The 11,151-nt window shown below is 38.7% G+C and overlaps 1 non-coding gene and 1 pseudogene across 1 annotated transcript; one reads left to right on the top strand and one right to left on the bottom strand.

The window, feature by feature from the left end:
• Positions 1 to 3,030: 3,030 nt before the first annotated feature.
• On the bottom strand, positions 3,031 to 3,309 carry LOC129533892 (HIG1 domain family member 1A, mitochondrial-like; annotated as a pseudogene).
• A 7,282-nt stretch (positions 3,310 to 10,591) lies between these two features.
• On the top strand, positions 10,592 to 10,698 carry LOC115932112 (U6 spliceosomal RNA). Its single transcript, XR_004068449.1, has one exon. It is a non-coding gene; the product is annotated as a U6 spliceosomal RNA (small nuclear RNA).
• Positions 10,699 to 11,151: the final 453 nt, after the last annotated feature.

An 11,151-nucleotide genomic window follows, 5' to 3' on the forward strand; every position in this document is an offset into this window, starting at 1 on the left:
GAGACTTAAATATGAGAAACGGATTCTGTAGATGATGGAGGAACTGAGAAGCTGCACTATCCCAGCCGGTAGTATAGCCACCGAGATATTAGCAGGGACAATGCAGTGGGGAGCTCTTCCCAGAGTCTGGAGGCCAGGGTGCAACAGGGAACTAGCACCACAACTGGGACTGCCAGTGGGTGCTAGGACCCCAGAGGGAAGGAACGTCCAGTAGGAGCTGCAGCCACAGAGGAGGCACAGTGACTGCTGGAGATATCACCTGAAGCACCCTTTCTCCTACCTTCCAGTCTTTTGCCATTGCCTCCCATTTGGATGAACCTAAGCAGTTAGTAAGGAATCCTGGGAAACACAATTCTTTTTTTTTTTTTTTTTTTTTTGAGACGGAGTCTCGCTTTGTCACCCAGGCTGGAGTGCAGTGGCTCGACCTCGGCTCACTGCAAGCTCCGCCTCCCGGGTTCACGCCATTCTCCTGCCTCAGCCTCTCCGAGTAGCTGGGACTACAGGCGCCCGCCACCACGCCCGGCTAATTTTTTGTATTTTTTTAGTAGAGACGGGGTTTCACCGTGGTCTCGAACTCCTGACCTCGTGATCCGCCCGCCTCTGCCTCCCAAAGTGCTGGGATTACAAGCGTGAGCCACCGCGCCCGGCCGGGAAACACAATTCTTGTGATGCAGAATAGAGCAGGGCAACAGAGAGAAAGGGAGATGAGAACAAATGGCAAATGTGGCACATTGAGTTATTGTGTTCCTTAGCTTTCCATACCCCTAGTATGATTAAGCAATGACTGGGACTGATACTGGATACTAAGGACAAAAGGGAGAAAAAGCCGAAGGAGGCAACTAAAGAGAGGAATGTATGCAAGAAAAGAGAAAGAAGAAAAAGAAATTTCAAAAGAAATCGAAATGGAATTTTGTCCGGAGGCTTACCCTGCTGGTTAAAAACAAAATGAAAAATATACAATGTATACAGATAACTCTAGAGTGCTGTAGGAGACAGCAGATGCCATAAAAACAAACCACTCATGGCATTTTTGCCATCCAATTAAAGTAACTTTTGTCTATCCAAATTTTCATGTCTGACATAGGGCATCCTCATGGTCTTTGAATCCTCTACATCAAAATTATAAGGGTGGGGGTGGTGAGGAAGAAAATGCTAACATCTGTTTCTATTTCAAACACCAGTCATGCGACATGGGTTAAATGGCCTTATACCTATAGACAAATTATGAAGTAGGGAGCCCTGGAACAGATGGATAAACCTCAATATTTTTATGTTGGAATGAGGGAAGGTAAAGGACCCTTTTGCAGCTTGCCACTTGAACCAGATTTTTCAAAATGGAGATCATTCATTTTCTACCAGAGAAATGCCACATGTGGTAACAGTCCTAGGATTTAAAACTCAGAGTCAGTTCCTGGATAAATAAAGCAGCAATGTCTTCTCTCATTCTAAGAATTTTATTTAGTTTCATTCAGTCTTTTCTCTGTTCCTAATCCTTACAGCATTCTCAATACTGAAATTAAAAGTAGTTCTTCCTCTCAAAGCATGGGAGATTCATGAACTATGACCTTCTTTGCAAATAATATTTTATAAAATATGCCAATTTTAGGAAATTTGGAAATATCAAAAAAGCCCAAAGAAAATAAAATAAGTAGTGATTCCTCCATAGTCAGCCACTATTAGCATGTTGAGGTGCAACCTTCTAATTTCTTCTTTTTTTTTTTGACATGGTCACTTATTTTAATAACAATGCATATACCATGATATCACCATGGAATGTAAATTCAGGTTAGACAAGAGAATTTCACAAGTGCAATGGCATTCTGTAGCATATAAAAGTTTGTGTATAATGTCTGGTCAAGCTAGCTTTCTCATAAATCATTAATCAATTCCATTATAAGTAATTTATTTAATGTTTACAATTCTTATGGAGAAAATAAACAACCCATACATTTTAAAAGTTTCTTCATTTACCTTTGCTTAAATACATGTGCTTAAAATACATGCTTCTATTTCAAGATGACGTTTAAGAAGTATTCTAATATAATAGCAGCAAAAATATAATTCTGCAATTACAAAAGAACTAAACTAGAATTCATAAATTATTCTCATGCTTACAATTGTGATTCTTTAATAAATACTACTACTATGCAGTTCTATTGTAAGCTTTCTAGATTTGGTTTAAAAACACACACATATAGGCCGGGCGCAGTGGCTCACGCCTGTAATCCCAGCACTTAGGGAGGCTGAGGTGGGCGGATCACGAGGTCAGGAGATCGAGCTCATCCTGGCTAACACGGTGAAACCCCTTCTCTATTAAAAATACAAAAAAATTGGCCGGGCATGGTGGCGGGCGCTTGTAATCCCAGCTACTCAGGAGGCTGAGGCAGGAGAATGGCGTGAACTTGGGAGGCGGAGCTTGCAGTGAGCCCAGATGGCGCCACTGCACTCCTGCCTGGGCGACAGAGCCAGACTCGGTATCAAACACACATACACACACACACACACACACACTCACATATATATATACTTTCAGTTGTGGGAGGCTGTACAAGTTATATTCCATGCACTTTTTTGCTAGAGTTCTAAGGCAGAGAAGCTAGTCCACAGGACAGGCAGAAAAAAATTAAATTAACTGGGGCAAATAAGACTCATATAACATCCAAAATATGCAAGCTTCTGCAGCAGACTGGGAGTACTTCAGGGTTGGCCTGCTATCCTTTTTAGAACTAATTTCATCTAAACAGTTTAAGAAGCTAGACATTTCAACACCAACAAGTGGATTTAAGTGACATGTTTCTTTAGTGTTAACTTGAGTCCCCCAAATGACTTTGTTAGTAAACTAGTGACTACTAGTAATTCGGTCACAGGCAGATCAACCCTACAAGAAAGGAAACCGATATTCAAAATACCATGTTATCATCATCTGAATCTACTCAAATAGTTTATTTTCAACATTAATATGTAACTTCGATAATGAGATGTTTAACTGAAGAGAGCTCCTCCAACAAGACCAAGACAGCATCTCTTCTTCTAAAGCTTAAGTTTTGCCCAGAATTCCTGATACACGGAATAGCCCTTACCAACAATCACTGATCCTACAACAAAGCCTTGGGCTGCCACATGCATGTGGTTCAGATGAAGGGACATTTTATTATTTCCCCTGCTCTTCAATTTGTATAATCCATATGCAACAATTGCTGCAAAACCTGCCATTACAATACGGACAAATGGTGCCTCTCTAGCTTTTCAAATAAGTTTGGATGCCTGATCACCATATGAAGGAAGGGAAACATCTGTTTCTGTTGACATAGTGATTGCTTGAAGAATCGGCCTAGAGTGAGAAAACCCCTCACAAACCCATTTCTTTTATATTCATAGATTATATTTTTTAAAAAATTGCGGCAATCTCTTACATACTCTTTTGTAACCACCAATTTCTACTTCCTAACAGATTAAAAGATCAATAACTTTTTTTTTTTTTGAGACAGAGTCTCTTTCTGTCACCCAGGCTGGAGTTCAGTGGCGTGATCTCAGCTCACTGCAACCTCCGCCTCCCGAGTAGCTGACATTACAGGCGTGTGCCCACCTCCCGGCTAATTTTTATATTTTTACTAGAGATGGGGTTTCATCATGTTGGTCAGTCTGGTCTCAAACTCCTGACCTCAAATGACCCACCCACCTTGGCCTCCCAAAGTGCTGGAATTATAGGCGTGAGCCACCATGCCCCACCAATAACTTTTTTATGTGGTAAAATACTTTCCTACCTCATGGGGCAGGAGAAGGTAGACATTATAGCCCAGCTAAAGATTATATTTAAATTAATCTATTAATATATTGTGACTCAAATATTCAGTGGATATATGTTGCCAAGGAGACTTTTCCCTTAGTTTTAGAATGGTCTCTTAGATTTAGAATCTGCCTTTAAAAGTAAAGGAACTCTATCTTTTACTAGCTTTTTAATATATGGGATTCTAAGTGCCTTTCCACTTGTCTGGATGTCTGCTCACCAGTTCTGTATCAGACTGACAGCAACTTGGGAGCATTGTGCTAATGTAGCCCAGTTCCTGGTACAATGCCTAGAATAAATTAAGGGTTCAATAAATATTTACTGGCCGGGCGTGGTGGCTCACGCCTATAATCGCAGCACTTTGGGAGGCTGAGGCGGGTGGATTGCTTGAGGTCAGGAGTTCGAGACCAGCCTGGCCAACATGGTGAAACCCCACCTCTACTAAAATACAAAATTAGCTGGGCGAGGTGGCGGGCACCTGTAATTCCAGCTACTAGGGAGGCTGAGGTAGGAGAATTGCTTGAACCCAGGAGGCAGAGGTTGCAGTGAGCTGAGATCATGCCACTGCACTTCAGCCAGGGTGACAGAGTGAGACTCTGTCTCAAAAATAAAAAATATAAATAAATAAATAAATATTTACTGAAGGAATGAATAAAGCATTTCACTGATGTCACTGGTAGAAAGTGAATCAACCAACAATCGAGTTCTTATAATGTGCCTGGTATTACACTAGATATTGGGGATGGAAGTAGAAATGAGGAACAAAAGAAATATAATTAGAGTACAACTGAATTGGACAGAGAAAATATGTGCAGATATAAAGTAAATAAAAATAATTAGGTAATTCATTCAGTTGACTCTAGTAAGTAAAATTTTCTATTACGTTCAACAAGCATTTATAAAATTCCAAGTTCTAATAATGTCTTTTCTTAGTTTTTTACTTAGCCTACATGTTATTCTATTTGTATTTATTCATTTAAAAACGTGTGTCCCACCTTCCAAAAACCTGGATTAACTGGTGCGATTTGTTCGTTGAGTATAAGTCATGGCACATAAAACTCATTTCTTTTTTTCATAGCATTGCTAAGTTGATTGATTATAGGAAAGCTATAGACATAAGAATTTTTTCTCTAAGGAGTTTGGCACAGAAAATATTCTAGTGAATAAGATGGTTGAAAAATAGGAATGACAATAAATTTTAGGTGGACTTAAATCTAGTTGTAGAATGTGCCCAAACACGTGATTAATGGCTGAGGAGCAAGCTTGGAAAAGTCTCTCATCAACTTCCACAGGAATCTATTCAAGGCACTTTAATATTCAACAATCTTTATAAATGTCCCTAAGAATTTGGAGGAATGTTTGCCACTTTTAAGATGACACAAAGTTGATGGGGATGACAAAAACCTAGTTTTAAAGTGATTTCAATAGACTGAGATATTAAGCTACATTTTTTAAAAAGAAAGTTAGTAGTTCTAAATATAAAATCCCATATATATGTCTAAAAATAACTCACCATCATAGCCAGGGGAAGGCCTGGCTTGATAGAGATTAGGTTAAAAAAAAAAGGCTACTAATATTCAGCCAGTAGAAGTTTGTTTGTTTGTTTGTTTTAAATGAAAAGGAATGCAGCAGCCACACTAATATTTTTTAAAGAATGCATTAGAAAAGAGGAAAAATAATTTGTTCTCTGTTGTTTTAGAAGCTAACACTAGGACTAACAAATTTATGAGAAAATAAGTGGGTTTTATTGTTGTTATTGTTGAATGTAATAAGACATTACTATAATTATAGCCATCCCAAAGTGGAATGGACTGGCTTGAGTGTAACTACTTGTCCTTCCTGAAAATATTTAAGCAGAAGCTATATGACCATTTATTGGGGAGACTAAAAATTTCAACTGTACCTTGTAGAAATTGGGTTAGCTAACATATTTAACTATTAAGCATCATTGAAGCTTGGAGCAGTGGCTTATGCCTGTAATCCCAGCTACTCAGGAGGCTGAGGTGGGAGAATAGCTTGAGGCCAGGAGTTTGAGGCTGCAGTGAGCTGTATGATTGTACCTTTGTACTCCAGCTTGGGTAACAAAGTGAGACCCTGTCTGTTAAGGAAAAAAAAAGCATCATTAAATAAAGCTTTATCTCACATGTGGTAATGTATTGCTTGGTCAAGCAAACTGATTTAAAGAGAAAGTTTCCAATGCTATAAAACCTTGCGGGACTGAGATCTGTGAGGAGGAGAAAAGCCATTGATTTTTAGGATTGCTTTTTCCCTTGATGTGATTGTCACTTCTGAAAGTGGAAGCAGCAGCCAAAGGGTGCAATGCTTAGCAGAGTTTTCATTATTTCATGGTAAAAGAAAGACAAAAATTGGAATCCCAGGCCCAAGAAGGAGGAGGAGAAATCCCAGTAAGCACTAGACTTTTGAATGAGACCTGACAGGCTCTATTCTGGAAGTAAAAGTAGATCAGAAAGAGACCAGACCTCACAAAGCCTGAAGCCAAACAGTGAATAACCTTAAATCCTGAATGAATTAAACTGATCTTCCCTAGCTTACCTGTTTGTCAGGAGCAGAAGGAGATCACCTGTGGAAAAAGATAATGTCATCCAGAGCCTCAAAATTAATTTTTTGCATAATTTTTAATACACAATATCTGACACAGAATAATAAATAGCCAAACATACAAACCAAGAGAGGTGAGCTGGCATTTGAGGCTGCAATTTTCCATATTCAACTGGTTTTTTTGTTTGTTTGTTTGTTTTGGAGACGGAGTTTTGCTCTTGTTGCCCAGGCTGGAGTGCAATGGCGCGACCTTGGCTCACCGCAACCTCCGCCTCCCAGTTTCAAGCGATTCCCCTGCCTCAGCCTCCTGAGTAGCCGGGATTACAGGCATGTGCCACAACACCCAGCTAATGTTTTTGTATTTTTAGTAGAGACGAGGTTTCTCCATGTTGGTCAGGATGGTCTCGAACTCCCAATCTCAGGTGATTCACCTGCCTCGGCCTCCCAAAGTGCTGGGATTACAGGCGTGAGCCACTGCGCCCGGCCTCAACAGTTGATTTTAAAACCAAAATAGGAACTAAAAGTCTGCCCAAAATAAGAGATAAAAACAATAGAAAGAAAATCTCAGATGGAGAAATTTGGCAAAGAACTAAAAATAAATATAAAGAATCAAACGGAAATTCTACAACTGAAAAAACCTGAAATTAAGAATCCAAAGGATGGATTTAACAACAGAATACATAAGTGCAGACAGAATTAATGAGCTGAAATATAGGTCAGATGAAAGAGACAGATTGAAGATGGAGAGAATAAAAGAGGGGAAATACCAAAACAAGCATAAAAAACAAATAAGACTCACTAAAAATGTCTAACCTACATATAAGTGGAGATGCAGATGGAGAAGAGAGAGAAAATGGGCAGATGCAATATTTAAAGAGATAATGGGTGAGGATTTTCCAAAACCGATAAAAAAATTGAGCCCTGTACAGGTTCAAGAAATATTGAGACTCTTAAACAAGATAAATACAAGACAATCACACCTAAGCACATCAGTGTATAACTGCTGAATCTCAAACACAAAGGGAAAAAAAATACGAAAGAAGTCAAATAAACCCAGATACCTGCAGTAGAGCAACAATGTGACTGACTACTCACTCACAAGAGAAACAGTGAAAGCCATGAAACAGTGAATCATATCTTCAAAATGATGGTGGGAAAACCTGCCAACCTAGACTTCTACATCCAGTAAAAATATACTTTAAAATAAATATTAAAGGCAGGCACAGTTGCTCACCCCTGTATTCTCAGCACTTTGGGAGGCCAAAGTGTGAGGATCATTTGAGTCCAGGAGTTTAAGATCAGCTTGGGCAACACAGCAAGACCTCATCTCTATAAAAACTAGCCAACCAACCAACAACCAACCAAACAAACAAAACACTAAATAAACACTTTTTTTCAAGTACAAAAAAACAAGAAACCAGCAGACAACACTAAAGGATGTTCTTGGTATAGAAGAAAAATTACCTAAGATAGAAACTTAAAAATGAGAGAACAAATGTAAGAATGGAAAGGGTAAATATTTCAAAAAATATAAATCAATATTGACTATATGAAATAATCATAATGCCTTGAAGGGTTTAAAAATATAACTAAATTGGCCAGGTGTGGTGGCTCATGACTGTAATCCCAACACTTTGGGAGGCCGAGACGGGTGGATCACGAGGTCAGGAGTTCAAGACCAGTCTGGCCAAGATGCTGAAACCCCATCTCTACTAAAAACACAAAAATTAGCCAGGCATGGTGGCATGCGCCTGTAATCCCAGCTACTCGGGAGGCTGAGGCAGGAGAATCGCTTGAACCTGGGTGGCAGAGGTTACAGTGAGCCGAGATCATGCCACTGCACTCCAGCCTGGGCGACAAAGCAAGACTCCATCTCAAAAAATAAAATAAAAAATAAAAATATATCTAAATTAAATTACATGATGATAGCAGCACATAGAGCAGTAAGAGGGAAACTGGAGATCAAGTGTTCTAAGTTCCTTCCACTGTTTAGGAAGAAGTAAAAGTGATCATTTGAATTAGACTTCAAAAGGTCAATAGTGACTCATCATCACTAATCATTGGAGAAATTCAAATCAAAACCACAATGAGCTACCCCTTTACATCTGTTAGAAAGACTATTATTAAAACAAAGACAAAAACCAGAAAATAGCAACTGTTGGTGAAGATGTAGAGAAACTGAAATCCTATATAAAATATACATAACATAAAATGTACTGTTTGAAACTTTTTTTTTTGAGATAGAGTCTTGCTCTGTTGCCCAGGCTGGAGTGCAGTGGCGCTATCTCAGCTCACTGGACCATCCACCTTCTGGGTTCAAAGCAATTCTCCTGCCTCAGCCTCCCTGGTAGCTGGGATTACAGGCGCCCGCCACCACACCCAGTTGGTTTTTGTATTTTGGTAGAGATGGGGTTTTACTATGTTGGCCAGGCTGGTCTCCTCAAGAAATTCACTTGCCTCCGCCTCCCAAAGTGCTGGGATTACAGTCGTGAGTCACCACGCCCAGCCTGAACCATTTTTAAATGTACAACTCAGTGACATCAAGCACATTTACATTATTGTGCAACCATCACCATCACCTGTCTCTGGTATTTTTCATCTTTTCAATTTGAAACCCTGTACCAGTTAAACTGTAACTCTCATCCGCACTCCCCGCTATCCTGTCAACCACCATTCTTCATTCTGTGTCAGTGAATTTGAATTGGAAATATAAAATGGTGTAGCTAATATGTAAAACAGTATGGAGGCTTCTAAAAAAATTAAACATAGAATTACTATATGATTCAACATTCCACTTCTGGGTATATACCCCCAAGAATTAAAAACAGAAGTCTCAAAAAGTTATTTATACACCCATGTTCATAGCAGCATTATTGACATAAGCCAAAAGGTGGAAGCCACCTAAATTTTCATTAACAGATAAATGGATCAGCAAAATGTCTATACATACAATGGAATATTATTCAGCCACAAGAAATAATATTCTGATCTATGCTACAACATGGATAAACCTTGAAGATACTATGTTAAATGAAATAAACCAGTCACAAAAGAGTATATGCTGTGTGCTTCCACTTAATATGAGGCACCTGGAGTAGTCAAATTCATGCAGACAGAACAAACAATGGTGGTTTTCAGGGGATAGGGGACTGGGGATAGAGAATTATGGTTTAACTGGTACAGAGTTTCAGATTAAGAAGATGAAAAATTCCGGAGGTAGAGAGTGATGATGGTTGCACAATAATGTGAATGTGCTTGATGTTACTGAACTATTCATTTAAAAATGATCCAAAATGGCAAATTTTGTTATGTATATTTTACACCTTTTTTTTTAGGAAAGTGAACAATGCACATTGGACTCTATAGTGCAACTGCTAGAAGAATAGTAAAAGAATATATAACAAGCAAGCTATGTGAGGTGAAAAATCAAATAGAAAATGATTCCTTTTTACCTGTCTATGTATAATGCAATAAAAAGTTATTAATAAAAATGTATTCAGGTGAAAAATATACTGAAAATTTTCACTAAAATAATAGTAAAAATTGTGTGTTAGGGCATTAAGAGTGTATGAGATTTGTTGGCCTCAGTTGTCTAAATTCTCTATACTATGGCTATTGGCTCATAATATGCTGCTTTGTCATAAAACCACCTCTATCATGTAAAAAATCTTGCTTAAAAAAGTGATTTACTGTTTCAAGTGGATATCAGATCTGAGCTGTTTGTGAGACAATTATTAAAAGAACCACTAATAGAAGTCACAGTTTCTATCAACTTAGAAATCTTTCAAAACAGAATATCTCTGGTTTTCCTAACCATGATGTGGCTCATGCTTCGCTATAGCAAGTTGTACTTAGGCATTTTAGATAAAAAGTAGGTAACTCATCTGGATAATTTACTCATAATATGTTCACTTGCAGCAAAAGCTTAACCAATATCTGATCAGTACTTCGATGAAAATTAAGTCCATGCACCAACACATTAGCTACAAAAGGACAAGTTCTTGTTTTGTCTAATAAAAATTCTCTGTTAGTTTTCAGTTGCAGCACACAAAAAAAGTTCAGTTTGTTCTAGAACAAATTCTTCTCTGTAAAAAGGAAACTGAAAATGAGCAGGGCACTGTGGCTCATGCCTGTAATCCAGCACTTTGGGAGGCCAAGGCAGGCAAATTACTTGAGGTCAGGAGTTTGAGACTAGCCTGGGGCCAACATGATGAAATCTCGTCTCTACAGAAAATACAAAAATTAGTGCTCGCTTCGGCAGCACATATACTAAAATTGGAACGATACAGAGAAGATTAGCATGGCCCCTGTGCAAGGATGACACACAAATTCGTGAAGCATTCCATATTTTTCAAATGGAAGAACATTCCATGCTCATAGGTAGGAAGAATCAATATCGTGAAAATGGCCATACTGCCCAAGGTAATTTATAGATTCAATGCCATCCCCATCAAGCTTCCAATGACTTTCTTCACAGAATTGGAAAAAACTACTTTAAAGTTCATATGGAACCAAAAAAGAGCCCGCATCACCAAATCAATCCTAAGCCAAAAGAACAAAGCTGGAGGCATCACACTACCTGACTTCAAACTATACTACAAGGCTACAGTAACCAAAACAGCATGGTACTGGTACCAAAACAGAGATATAGATCAATGGAACAGAACAGAGCCCTCAGAAATAACGCTGCATATCTAAAACTATCTGATCTTTGACAAACCTGAGAAAAACAAGCAATGGGGAAAGGATTCCCTATTTAATAAATGGTGCTGGGAAAACTGGCTAGCCATATGTAGAAAGCTGAA

This window comes from Gorilla gorilla, chromosome 1, assembly GCF_029281585.2.
Source record: "Gorilla gorilla gorilla isolate KB3781 chromosome 1, NHGRI_mGorGor1-v2.1_pri, whole genome shotgun sequence".
Classification (NCBI taxonomy): domain Eukaryota; kingdom Metazoa; phylum Chordata; class Mammalia; order Primates; family Hominidae; genus Gorilla; species Gorilla gorilla.